Here is a 10,706-nt window from a genome sequence, read left to right as displayed (position 1 = left end):
CTGCACTGTGGGAAATTCTTTACCAGATGAGTCACAAGGGCAGCCCAAGAATACTGCAGCAGGTAGCCTATCCCTTCTCCAGCAGATCTTCCCAATGCAGAAATCAAACGGGTCTCCTCCACAGCAGGCAGATTCTTTACCAACTGAGCTATTAGGGAAGCCCCCAAGAGTGCAGCAGAAGTAGTTAATTTTTTTTTCTACAATTCAGTTACATATTTAATTTGTACTCCATTCCTTAAAGTGGTGGTGATTTCACGAATTTCCCTCCCACCATACTTTACCTTTGGAAAGTTGTATATCAGTATTTTGGAGGGCAGTAGGGTGCGGGGGTGAGGGGAGCTTATGTAAGGCCAGGTTGTTACTAGGATGGACAGCAGCAAACCTGAGAAACTATGTGAAGGGAGGACGAGGACTGTTTCTTCAGGGATCTGCATGGAAGGGCATGGCCACCCGCTCCAGGATTCTTGCCTGGAGAAATTCAGGGACAGAGGAGCTTGGGGGTCTACAGTCCATGGGGTTTCAAAGAGACAGACGCGACTGAAGCGACTATGCACATGTGCACTGTGTGGGATGCTGACACCGGTCATGTTGGCGCCTCTAGGTTTCTCCACTGTAAAGTCATCACTTCTCCCTGAGTATATTAATACTAATCTCAGTACTTTGTGGGGAAGATACCCTAAGATTATGCCCATATCCTGTTGTCATCAAACCTCTACTACCTTTAAGCCTTCTATTGACAACCAGTACTTGCATACAGCTCAGTATCATGGTTGCTAAATGTCAATTTTTTCTTACAGTCTACATTTATTTGTTGACATTCCAGTATAGAGAAGAAATTTCTCTTGTCATTTATTTATTTTTGAATTTAATCAGCCTAGTCTCATGGATTCCTATTCATTGTTTTGTCATTACTATGAATTGTCATACTGTGTCATACTATTACTATGAATTTTGACATTATGAATTTTGACATTATGAATTCTGACATTCAAATATGCCCCTGATGTGGCCAGTAGGAACTCCATTCAAGGCTCCTGCGTCTTTTTGACATGTACTTGTTGTTTGAATGCTTTCTTAATTTCTGGCTCCAAAATATGTTCCTGCTTTATATTATACTTTCCCTGCCCCAATCCTGGAATCAGTTACCCAGCCAAGAAGTTCTGATTCTAAGATCTGAATTCTCGATGTGTTCATTGCTAGTAAGATGCCCTCGTTTCTCAGCTCTCTCAACAGGAAAAACTAGAAAGTGTAAGCATATTTATAATATTTCTATATTTATTTGAATATATGTACATTATATGTATATATATACATATACACATACATACACATAAAAATATACATGAGTTCATATGCATACATGTTAAGTTGCTTCAGTCATGTCTGACTCTTTGTAACCCCATGGACTGTAACTCGCTGGACTCTTCTGTCCGTGGAATTCTCCAGGCAAGAATACTGGAGTGGGTTGCCCTGTCCTCCTCCAGAGGATCTTCCCAATCCTGCGATTGAACCTGTATCTCTTATAGCTCCTTCATTGGCAGGCAGGTTCTTTACCACTAGCAGCACCTGGAAACCTCTAATGTCTGAACAGCACTTCAGAGTACTCTTTCTAGACCCTCTTCTTTACGATGTGTATAAATGCATTTGCCAGTGAGAAACTCAGTTCTCATTATTCTCAACAATTTACTTTAGTCAGTATAACCAGTTTATCATCCAATTTTGCCAGCTCCAGCTCCAGACCTCCACTCCCCGTGCCCTGCCCCCTAAGATGTCAGCAGGCACACTCCCTTGAATTGAGATGGATCTGTCTTCCGCTTGGGTCCCTCCCATCCCCCATTTCTCACTTTCTCAGGCACCTGTAGACACACTGACACAAATCTTTGTAAGTCCCCCTGCTACCCTCCATGATATTGTGCAGTTGACCTATTGTGGGGAATGGGGGGAATGGGAAAATGGTCAGGAAAAGGCTCAAATTCATTTCACTCATTTCTTTACAAGGTTTCTTCCCTTTCCAGACCAGAGATTCTTGATATGATGGCAGAAATTAAAATTCTATAAACTTTGAATTCCTTGTCCCTTATACGCTGTCTTGCATACAATAGGCAGCAGTGAATTGCTGATGAGTTAGTAAACTCGTCTTTCCTCTGAATTCATACTCTTGGCTCACTTTGGATATTTCCTCTCACAGTAACCATCTGGGAGACCTTGCTGATGACTGTCTTGATTTGAATGTTGAGCTGATGAGTATACTTTGGGTTTAGATGCCTGGAGTGGTAGGAGGATTGTTAGGGCAGAGTGGAAGGATGGATGCTTCATGTAAACTCCAAACTCCTTTCGTGTTTTCTTTGATGCAAAATATGCTCAGAATCCCTTTGGGTCTCCTCCAATGAGACATAAGCAGCCAGCTTTCAAGTAATTCTAGTCCTGATTCATTGATTTTGTTTATTTCAGAGAAGGATTTGGGAGTATTTCTAAGTCCTTAATTTGAAAAGTAATAGTTTTCTCAAATTTAATAATTTCTGCTATAGTTACAAATTGTACACATTATTGTTTTGTGCATATTAATTTGTCCTATATAATTAGTTGAATATTCTGTGCATATTAAATTGTCTTATGTAATTGGTTGAATATTTGATCTCTTCTACTAAATCATAAGGTTTTGAAGACAGAGACCAGGTTGTGTTCATTTTAAAGTGCACCACAATAACTGTTCTACTTTTGTCTAATTCTTAGAATAATGCTTGAGAATGACTAGATACCCAATAAATATTTATTGAAATAAATAAAATATTATTGTGTGCTCTGGAATACAACTGATTTTCATCTATCACACTATGAAAACATAGATGATGTTAAATAGAATATAAGTCAACATTTAATAAAAGGGCTGATTGTCCAATTTGGATTACTCACACCCTTTAGGACCCATTCTCTATTCTGATAAATTCTAGATGTTTCTGTTCTGGTTAAGTGATAAATGAACTTCTGTCTATTTCTTACTTCAAGTAAAGTCATATGTTGGGGGAGATACCATGAATATTTGTCAGAGTAATAAATGAATCTGCTGGTATGGAAAGAGGTGCCATGGCGGGGGTGAGGGGGAAGCTCTAGCAACTATAGATAGGATATAGTAACAAAAAAAATCCAGAATCTTCAAATTCTCTTAAAACATTATTTATTTGGCTTTAGTAAGAGACAGAGAACTGTAATTTTTATATTTAAACAACAATTGATTGCAGAAACTCATGCCATAGGTAGGATAGTATATTTGATGCATGTTCTAACCACTCTTCATGGCAGATATTATCACTCCATTCTTGCATTCTTTCTTTCTGATCTTAGATTCTTCCTCCAAAGTTTTCTCAACATAAGGTTCTAGGGAAATACTACCAATCAATTAGAATTGATACTTGAGTTGAAACCTTTCTGTATGCCTCCCATAGCATTTTAGAACTACACATTGTCTCTGGCCCACCAGACTTGTATGTCTTCATCATCAGGTCTAGAATCAGTTCAGTTCAGTCTCTCAGTAGTGTCCAACTCTTTGCAACCCCATGAATCACAGCATGCCAGGCCTCCCTGTCCAACACGAACTCCCAGAGTTCACTCAGACTCACGTCCATCGAGTCAGTGATGCCATCCAGCCATCTCATCCTCCGTCGTCCCCTTCTCCTCCTGCCCCCAATCCCTCCCAGCATCAGAGTCTTTTCCAATGAGTCAACTCTTCGCAATGAGTCAACTTCCCTGGTAGCTCAGACGGTAAAGCATCTGTCTACAATGTGAGAGACCTCGGTTCGATCCCTGGGTTGGGAAGATTCCCTGGAGAAGGAAATGGCAACATACTCCAGTACTCTTGCCTTGAAAATCCCATGGATGGAGGAACTTGGTGCAGGCTACTATCCATGGGGTTGCAAAGAGTGGGGCACGACTGAGCAACTTCATTTTCACTTTCTTTCTTTCAACTCTTCGCATGAGGTGGCCAAAGTATTGGAGTTTCAGCTTTAGCATCAGTCCTTCCAAAGAACACCCAGGGCTGATCTCCTTCAGAATGGACTGGTTGGATCTCCTTGCAGTCCTAGAGACTCTCAAGAGTCTTCTCCGACACCACAGTTCAAAAGCATCAATTCTTCAGCGCTCAGCTTTCTTCACAGTCCAGCTCTCACATTCATACATGACTACTGCAAAAACCATAGCCTTGACTAGACAGAACTTTGTTGGCAAAGTAATGTCTCTGCTTTTCAATATGCTATCTAGGTTGGTCATAACTTTTCTTCCAAGGAGTAAGGGTCTTTTAATTTCATGGCTGCAGTCACCATCTGCAGTGATTTTGGAGCCCAGAAAAATAAAGTCTGACACTGTTGCCACCGTTTCCCCATCTATTTCCCATGAAGTGATGGGACCAGATGCCATGATCTTCGTCTTCTGAATGTTGAGCTTTAAGCCAACTTTTTCACTCTCCTCTTTCACTTTCATCAAGAGGCTTTTTAGTTTCTCTTCACTTTCTGCCATAAGGGTGGTGTCATCTGCATATCTGAGGTTATTGATATTTCTCCCAGCAATCTTCATTCTGGCTTGTGCTTCTTTCAGCCCAGCGTTTCTCATGATGTACTCTGCATATAAGTTAAATAAGCAGGGTGACAATATACAGCTTTGACGTACTCCTTTTCCTATTTGGAACCAGTCTATTGTTCCATGTCCAGTTCTAACTGTTGCTTCCTGACCTGCATATAGGTTTCTCAAGAGGCAGGTCAGGTGGTCTGGTATTCCCATCTTTTCAGAATTTTCCAGTTTATTGTGATCCACACAATCAAAGGCTTTGGCATAGTCCATAAAGCAGAAATAGATGTTTTCCTGGAACTTTCTTGCTTTTTCCATCATCCAGCGGATGTTAGCAATTTGATCTGGTTCCTCTGCCTTTTCTAAAACCAGCTTGAACATCTGGAAGTTCACAATTCAAGTATTGCTGAAGCCTGGCTTAGAGAATTTTGAGCATTACTTGACTAGCGTGTGAGATGAGTGCAATTGTGTGGTAGTTTGAGCATTCTTTGGCATTGCCTTTCTTTGGGATTGGAATGAAAACTGACCTTTTCCAGTCCTGTGGCCACTGCTGAGTTTTCCAAATTTGCTGGCATATTGAGTGCAGCACTTTCACAGCATCATCCTTCAGGATTTGAAAGAGCTCAACTGGAATTCCATCACCTCCACTAGCTTTGTTTGTAGTGATGCTTCCTAAGGCCCACTTGACTTCACATTCCAGGATGTCTGGCTCTAGGTCAGTGATCACACCATCGTGATTATCTGGGTCATGAAGATCTTTTTTGTACAGTTCTTCTGTGTAATCTTGCCACCTCTTCTTAATATCTTCTGCTTCTGTTAGGTCCATACCATTTCTGTCCTTTATCGAGCCCATCTTTGCATGAAATGTTCCCTTGGTATCTCTAATTTTCTTGAAAAGATCTCTAGTCTTTCCCATTCTGTTGTTTTCCTCTATTTCTTTGCATTGATCACTGAGGAAGGCTTTCATATCTCTTCTTGCTATTCTTTGGAACTCTGCATTCAGATGCTTATATCTTTCCTTTTCTCCTTTGCTTTTCACTTCTCTTCTTTTCACAGCTATTTGTAAGGCCTCCCCTGTCACTAAAAACCCTATATTTACCACAGAACATCTCATTTTCCCTGTATTGTTAAGGCTGCACTAATGTCAGCTTTTCTAATTTTTGAAGGTTTCAGATGTGGAAGGTTATAGATAGCACAGCTTTTGGTGTAAAAACTTATCATTCTTTTTTGTTTCCCCACTCTTTAATACCATTTGTGAAAACTCTACCATTCTGATGCAGTATAAGGCTTTTCATATTTAATCATCATAAAGGTTGAGCCATGATAGAACTTGACTGAGAGTATTCATGGCAAATCTTATTTTAAAATGTGTATCCTGACTATTGAATTGATTATACAGGTATAAATAAAAAGATGTTTAAACATGCAGTGTTGTTTTGCTTTTTTGCCTTGCCTTTGCTGGCATCTGGGATCAATCAAACAAGCATGCAGCTGTGGAGAGGTAAAATATGTTATGCATAATATATTTCTTTTCTGCTTTTTTGCAGTATTGTATGGAAGTGACTCTTTCATTATTTATCATCCTCACCCAAGAGAAAACCAACCTCCCAGAAGTGATATGACTGATTGTTTGACCACAATAAATGTAGGTAGTGTCACAAAGGATTTGTCCATGTAAGTCGGGCTGACCAACTGTTAGTTAAAATCAATCAGCTAAGTTGTATTGCACATTTGCTCTTGCTCAGTTGAGCTTTTAGGACTTTTCATATAGTAATGGTGATTCTTTCCAACTGTGGGCCAGTTGTAATCAATAGCCAGGGCATTGTTCCACATAAGGGTGATGAAGTAAATAGAATGCCCTTCATTTGCTTTAATCAAGGTTTATGACAAGGCTGAGGAGACAGTTCTTCACAAGAACATCTGGCAGCCAGAGTGGTTATATAGGTTGGCTTCAGATGGGAATGTTTGGAATTGCTTAGTTGAAACAACACAATGTGTCGGCATTAGCCCACATATAATCAAAACAGTTCCTGTGATGTGCCGGGAAACTGAGTAGGTGAGAGCCACATGGTAGTCTGCCTTTGGGGCTAGAAGCCCAGAAACGCTAATGGGAACTGTGCACATTGACTGGAGGAGAAGATGTGACCTGCCCAGTGTATTGAGGTTCCAAAGCTTTGCTCGGTAGATCTAGAAGTTTTAAATATAAATTGTGTATTGATGTGGTATTGGAGAAGGACTCTTGGGAGTCCGTTGGACTGCAAGGAGATCCAATCATTCCATCCTAAAGGAGATCAGCCCTGGGTGTTCTTTGGAAGGAATGATGCTAAAGTTGAAACTCCAATACTTTGGCCACCTCATGCGAAGAGTTGAGTCATTGGAAAAGACTCTGATGCTGGGAGGGATTGGGGGCAGGAGGAGAAGGGGATAACAGAGGATGAGATGGCTGGATGGCATCACTGACTCGATGGATGTGAGTTTGAGTGAACTCTGGGAGATGGTGATGGACAGGGAAGCCTGGCGTGCTGCAATTCATCGGGTCGCAAAGAGTTGGACACGACTGAGAGACTGAACTGAACTGAACTGAACTGAATGCTGATGTTCATTCAGTTCTTACATGGAAAACAAAAAAAGAAAAAAACTAGCAACTATGGCTCTTCATGGCCCTTTTACCAAAAGTAATTTGCGACAATAAGGTATTTATTTATTTTTAATATTTTTTTATTTACTTAAAATTTTTTTTAAATTTATTTGGCTATATATTTTTTTGAATTTATTTGGCTATATCAAGTCTTAGTTGCAGCATGCAGGATCTTACTTGCATCATGTGAGATCTTTTGTTGCGGCACACAGACTCTCTAGTTGTGGCACACAGATTCAGTAGCAGCTTATGGGCTTCATTGCCCCTTGGCATGTGGGATCTTAGTTCCTCAGCCAGGGATTGAACCTGTGTCCCCTGCATTGGAAGGTGAATTCTTAACCTCTGGACCACCAGGGAAGTCCCCACAATAAGATATCTTAGTGATACCTCCTTTAATAGGAATTTTTAGCTAGCAGTATAAGAGAAAAATGATGGCTTAAGCTGCCACGGGGGCCCTCTAAGTACCCTGGATATTTATTTGGTTGTGCTTTTTACGTAGTAACAGAGGTCATCCTTAAGTTTGAAGCCTAGTTTACTCTTAGTCCTACTTCAATCCTAGGAAATGTTAAAAAAAAATAAAGTGAGGTAGAATACGAAGAATTATACTATGGATTTAAACTTTTAAAAAGTCAATAAAAGATGAGATTGATTAAGACCAAGATTGAGGCTTTGGGAACTATAAACCACAACAAAAGGCGTAGTGGGTCTTCTCTAGTCCATTCTCTGTCTTGAGCAAGATTCTCTTCTCTGCTTGTTTACTGTTTAATTTTTAAGATTTATTTTTTTTTTTTTGGTCATAAATTTTCCTTTGTTGCTGAGTCAGTATTACTTTTTGCTACACATAATTGAAATGTGAATACAGTACCATATGAAGCAGAATTGTACTTTTACATGTCAAAAGAAATCTGGAGATGGGCAACTCGAGGTGGTACAATGGCTTGAAGTGATTGAACTGTTACTGAACCAAACTTGAATCCACTCTCCTGCATGCAGTATAATCAGTCTACTGACTGGTTTCCAGTGAAGGGAAGCACAGTGTTGGTTTTTTTTTTTTTTTTTTTTAATTGGAGGGTACCAAACAAGGACAACTGATAGATCATGCTCAAAAAATTTGAACTTCCTGATGGCTTTCAAGAAAAGGGTTCTAAACACAGTGTAAGGGAGGGGCCTCAGGGTGCCGCATCAGCTTGTGCTCATTCTCGGTTTGGTTGGCATCAAGGTGAAGTTTTGAGCATCATCAGCCTTCTGGTTTCAGTTGATCTGGGGTCTCCATGTTCGCAGTCAGCACTTTTCATCTAGTGGGGGCCTGCTTCCTGTAAAAACCACTTAGGAATGTTTATCAGATGTTCTGTGTCTTTCAGGAAGCTAGGAATTTGGTGATTCTGCCATGTGATGGATAGTCTAAATGTTATCAGTTTCCTGGCCCAATATACATTCTTTGTTTCTACATCTTCATATTTCCTAATCATTAACTCTGGAGACAGCTTTTTGAGACTCAAGGGAGCTTTGGGAGACTAAAGCAAAAGCCTTTGATTTCAAAGGACAGGAGACACAAGGATTTGTACATGGATTCTGAACCATTAAGGACCCTGATTCTTTTTGTATTTCCATGTTACCATCATTTGTGTGTGGCTTTATCTTGAAGTTTATGATATGATGGCTCCATCTCTAGCTATCATGTTTATGTTTCAGGCAGAAAGAAGGAGCAGGGTTGTACAGAAAGGCATGTGTTCACCATGGATCATTTTTTAATCAGGAAAACAACAGATTTTACAGAAACTCCTTTCAGTAGACTTCCCCTTAAATCTTATCAGGCATAACTATGGTTCTATGGCTTTAGCATCAAAAGAGATTTTTGAGGGAGATAAGCACTTTTAATTTGGCCCCTTGCCACTCCAAAGAAAATACTAATTCTGTCAGTGGTGATGAGAGGGAATAGAGATAGTATGCAGGCAGCTAGCAGCATTGGTCCCAGTTGTTAACTAAAGTCAGCTTCAGAACATTCTTGTTTCCCATAAGGAACTTGGCCTGTATAATAGCAAATTGCAGGGGGCTTCCCTGATGGCTCAGTGGTAAAGAATCTGCTTACTAATGTGGGAAACACAGGTTCAATCCCTGATCCGAAAAGATCCCATATGCCTCGGAGCAAATATGCCCATGTTCCCCACCTATTGAACCTGTGTTCTAGAGCCTGGGACCCACAACTACTAAAGCCTGGGTACCCTACAGTCCATGCTCCACAGGAGAAGCCACTGCAATAAGAAGAACGTGCACTGCAACTAGAGAGGAGCCCCTGCTCACTGCAACTAGAGAAAAGCCCATCCAGCAACAAACACCCAGCCCAACCAAAGATAAATAAACAAATATAGTTATTTTTTTAAAAAACAAATTGCAGGGATCTCTTAGCCCAATGAAGTCGTTCTTGATGCTTCCACAAGTTCTCTTTCAAAACCACAGATCTGATTATGTCACTCCCAATACCTTCAGGTAGCAATCTGGATTCCTTTAACACAGCATACATGCTTTGGCTCTGCTTCCCTTCCCAGCCTCTCTTCCTGCCACTCACCTATGCATGCTCTGTGCACAATGTCATATTGAACAGCCACATACCCTTTCATGACTCCATGTATTCACACGGGCTGCTTCCTGTGCTTGCATTCTCTGTCCCCACTGTGTCCATTGTGAAATAAGTATTTTTTCTTTTTTTGCAAGGCTCTGCACCATCTCATCCCTGAACTGTGGGCCCAGTTGGCTACTGCTTCCTCTGTCACTGTACAGTGTTTTAAATCTGAATCTGTTATGTGTTCTCTGAGCCTTTTCAAGTTGTTTGTCAGCCCCACTTCACTGTGAGTTGAAAAAGGGATCAAATCTTATTTACTCACATCTTATTCATATGATTAATGCAGTGCCTGGCATAAGGTAACAACAACGGCTTTTTTTGCGTTTGGCTGCATCAGGTCTTAGTTGTAGCACACAGGGTTTTCATTGCAGTGCGTGGGCTCTGGCTTCTCTCTAGCTGTGGTGTGCAGGCGCTTGACCTCAGTAGTTGCAGTTCACAGGCTTAGTTGCCCTGCAGCATGTGGGATCTTAGTTTCCTGATCAAGGATTGAACCCATGTCCCCTGCATTGCGAGGCAGATTCTTAACCACTGGACGACTAGAGAAGTCCCTGATAACTGCTCCTTGGATGAGTGAATGAGTCAACTAATCAGCAGTACTTACCATTGGTTTAAGGGTCTCTGGCTCCATGTAAAATCTCATGCTTTATAGTAAAATTAGAGTTAACCTACATAAATGCTCTTCATGACTGTGTTCATTTCTGTGTAATTGTTATGATATATCTTTGTATAAACATATTATATAAGTACTATGTGATGCTTACAAGACCTATTCTTTAATGTTTTCTATAGCACATGTTTAAAGATCTTAGGTATAGTATTTAGGACCTACAGTGGTCATGTAGAACAGGGAAAATGCCACCTGAAGCCTAAGAAAGCCAAGGTCCAGGAGAA

Source organism: Bos javanicus, chromosome 5, assembly GCF_032452875.1.
Source record: "Bos javanicus breed banteng chromosome 5, ARS-OSU_banteng_1.0, whole genome shotgun sequence".
NCBI lineage: Eukaryota > Metazoa > Chordata > Mammalia > Artiodactyla > Bovidae > Bos > Bos javanicus.
The sequence above is the reverse complement of the archived record's forward strand: the minus strand, read 5'-3'. Positions refer to the sequence as shown.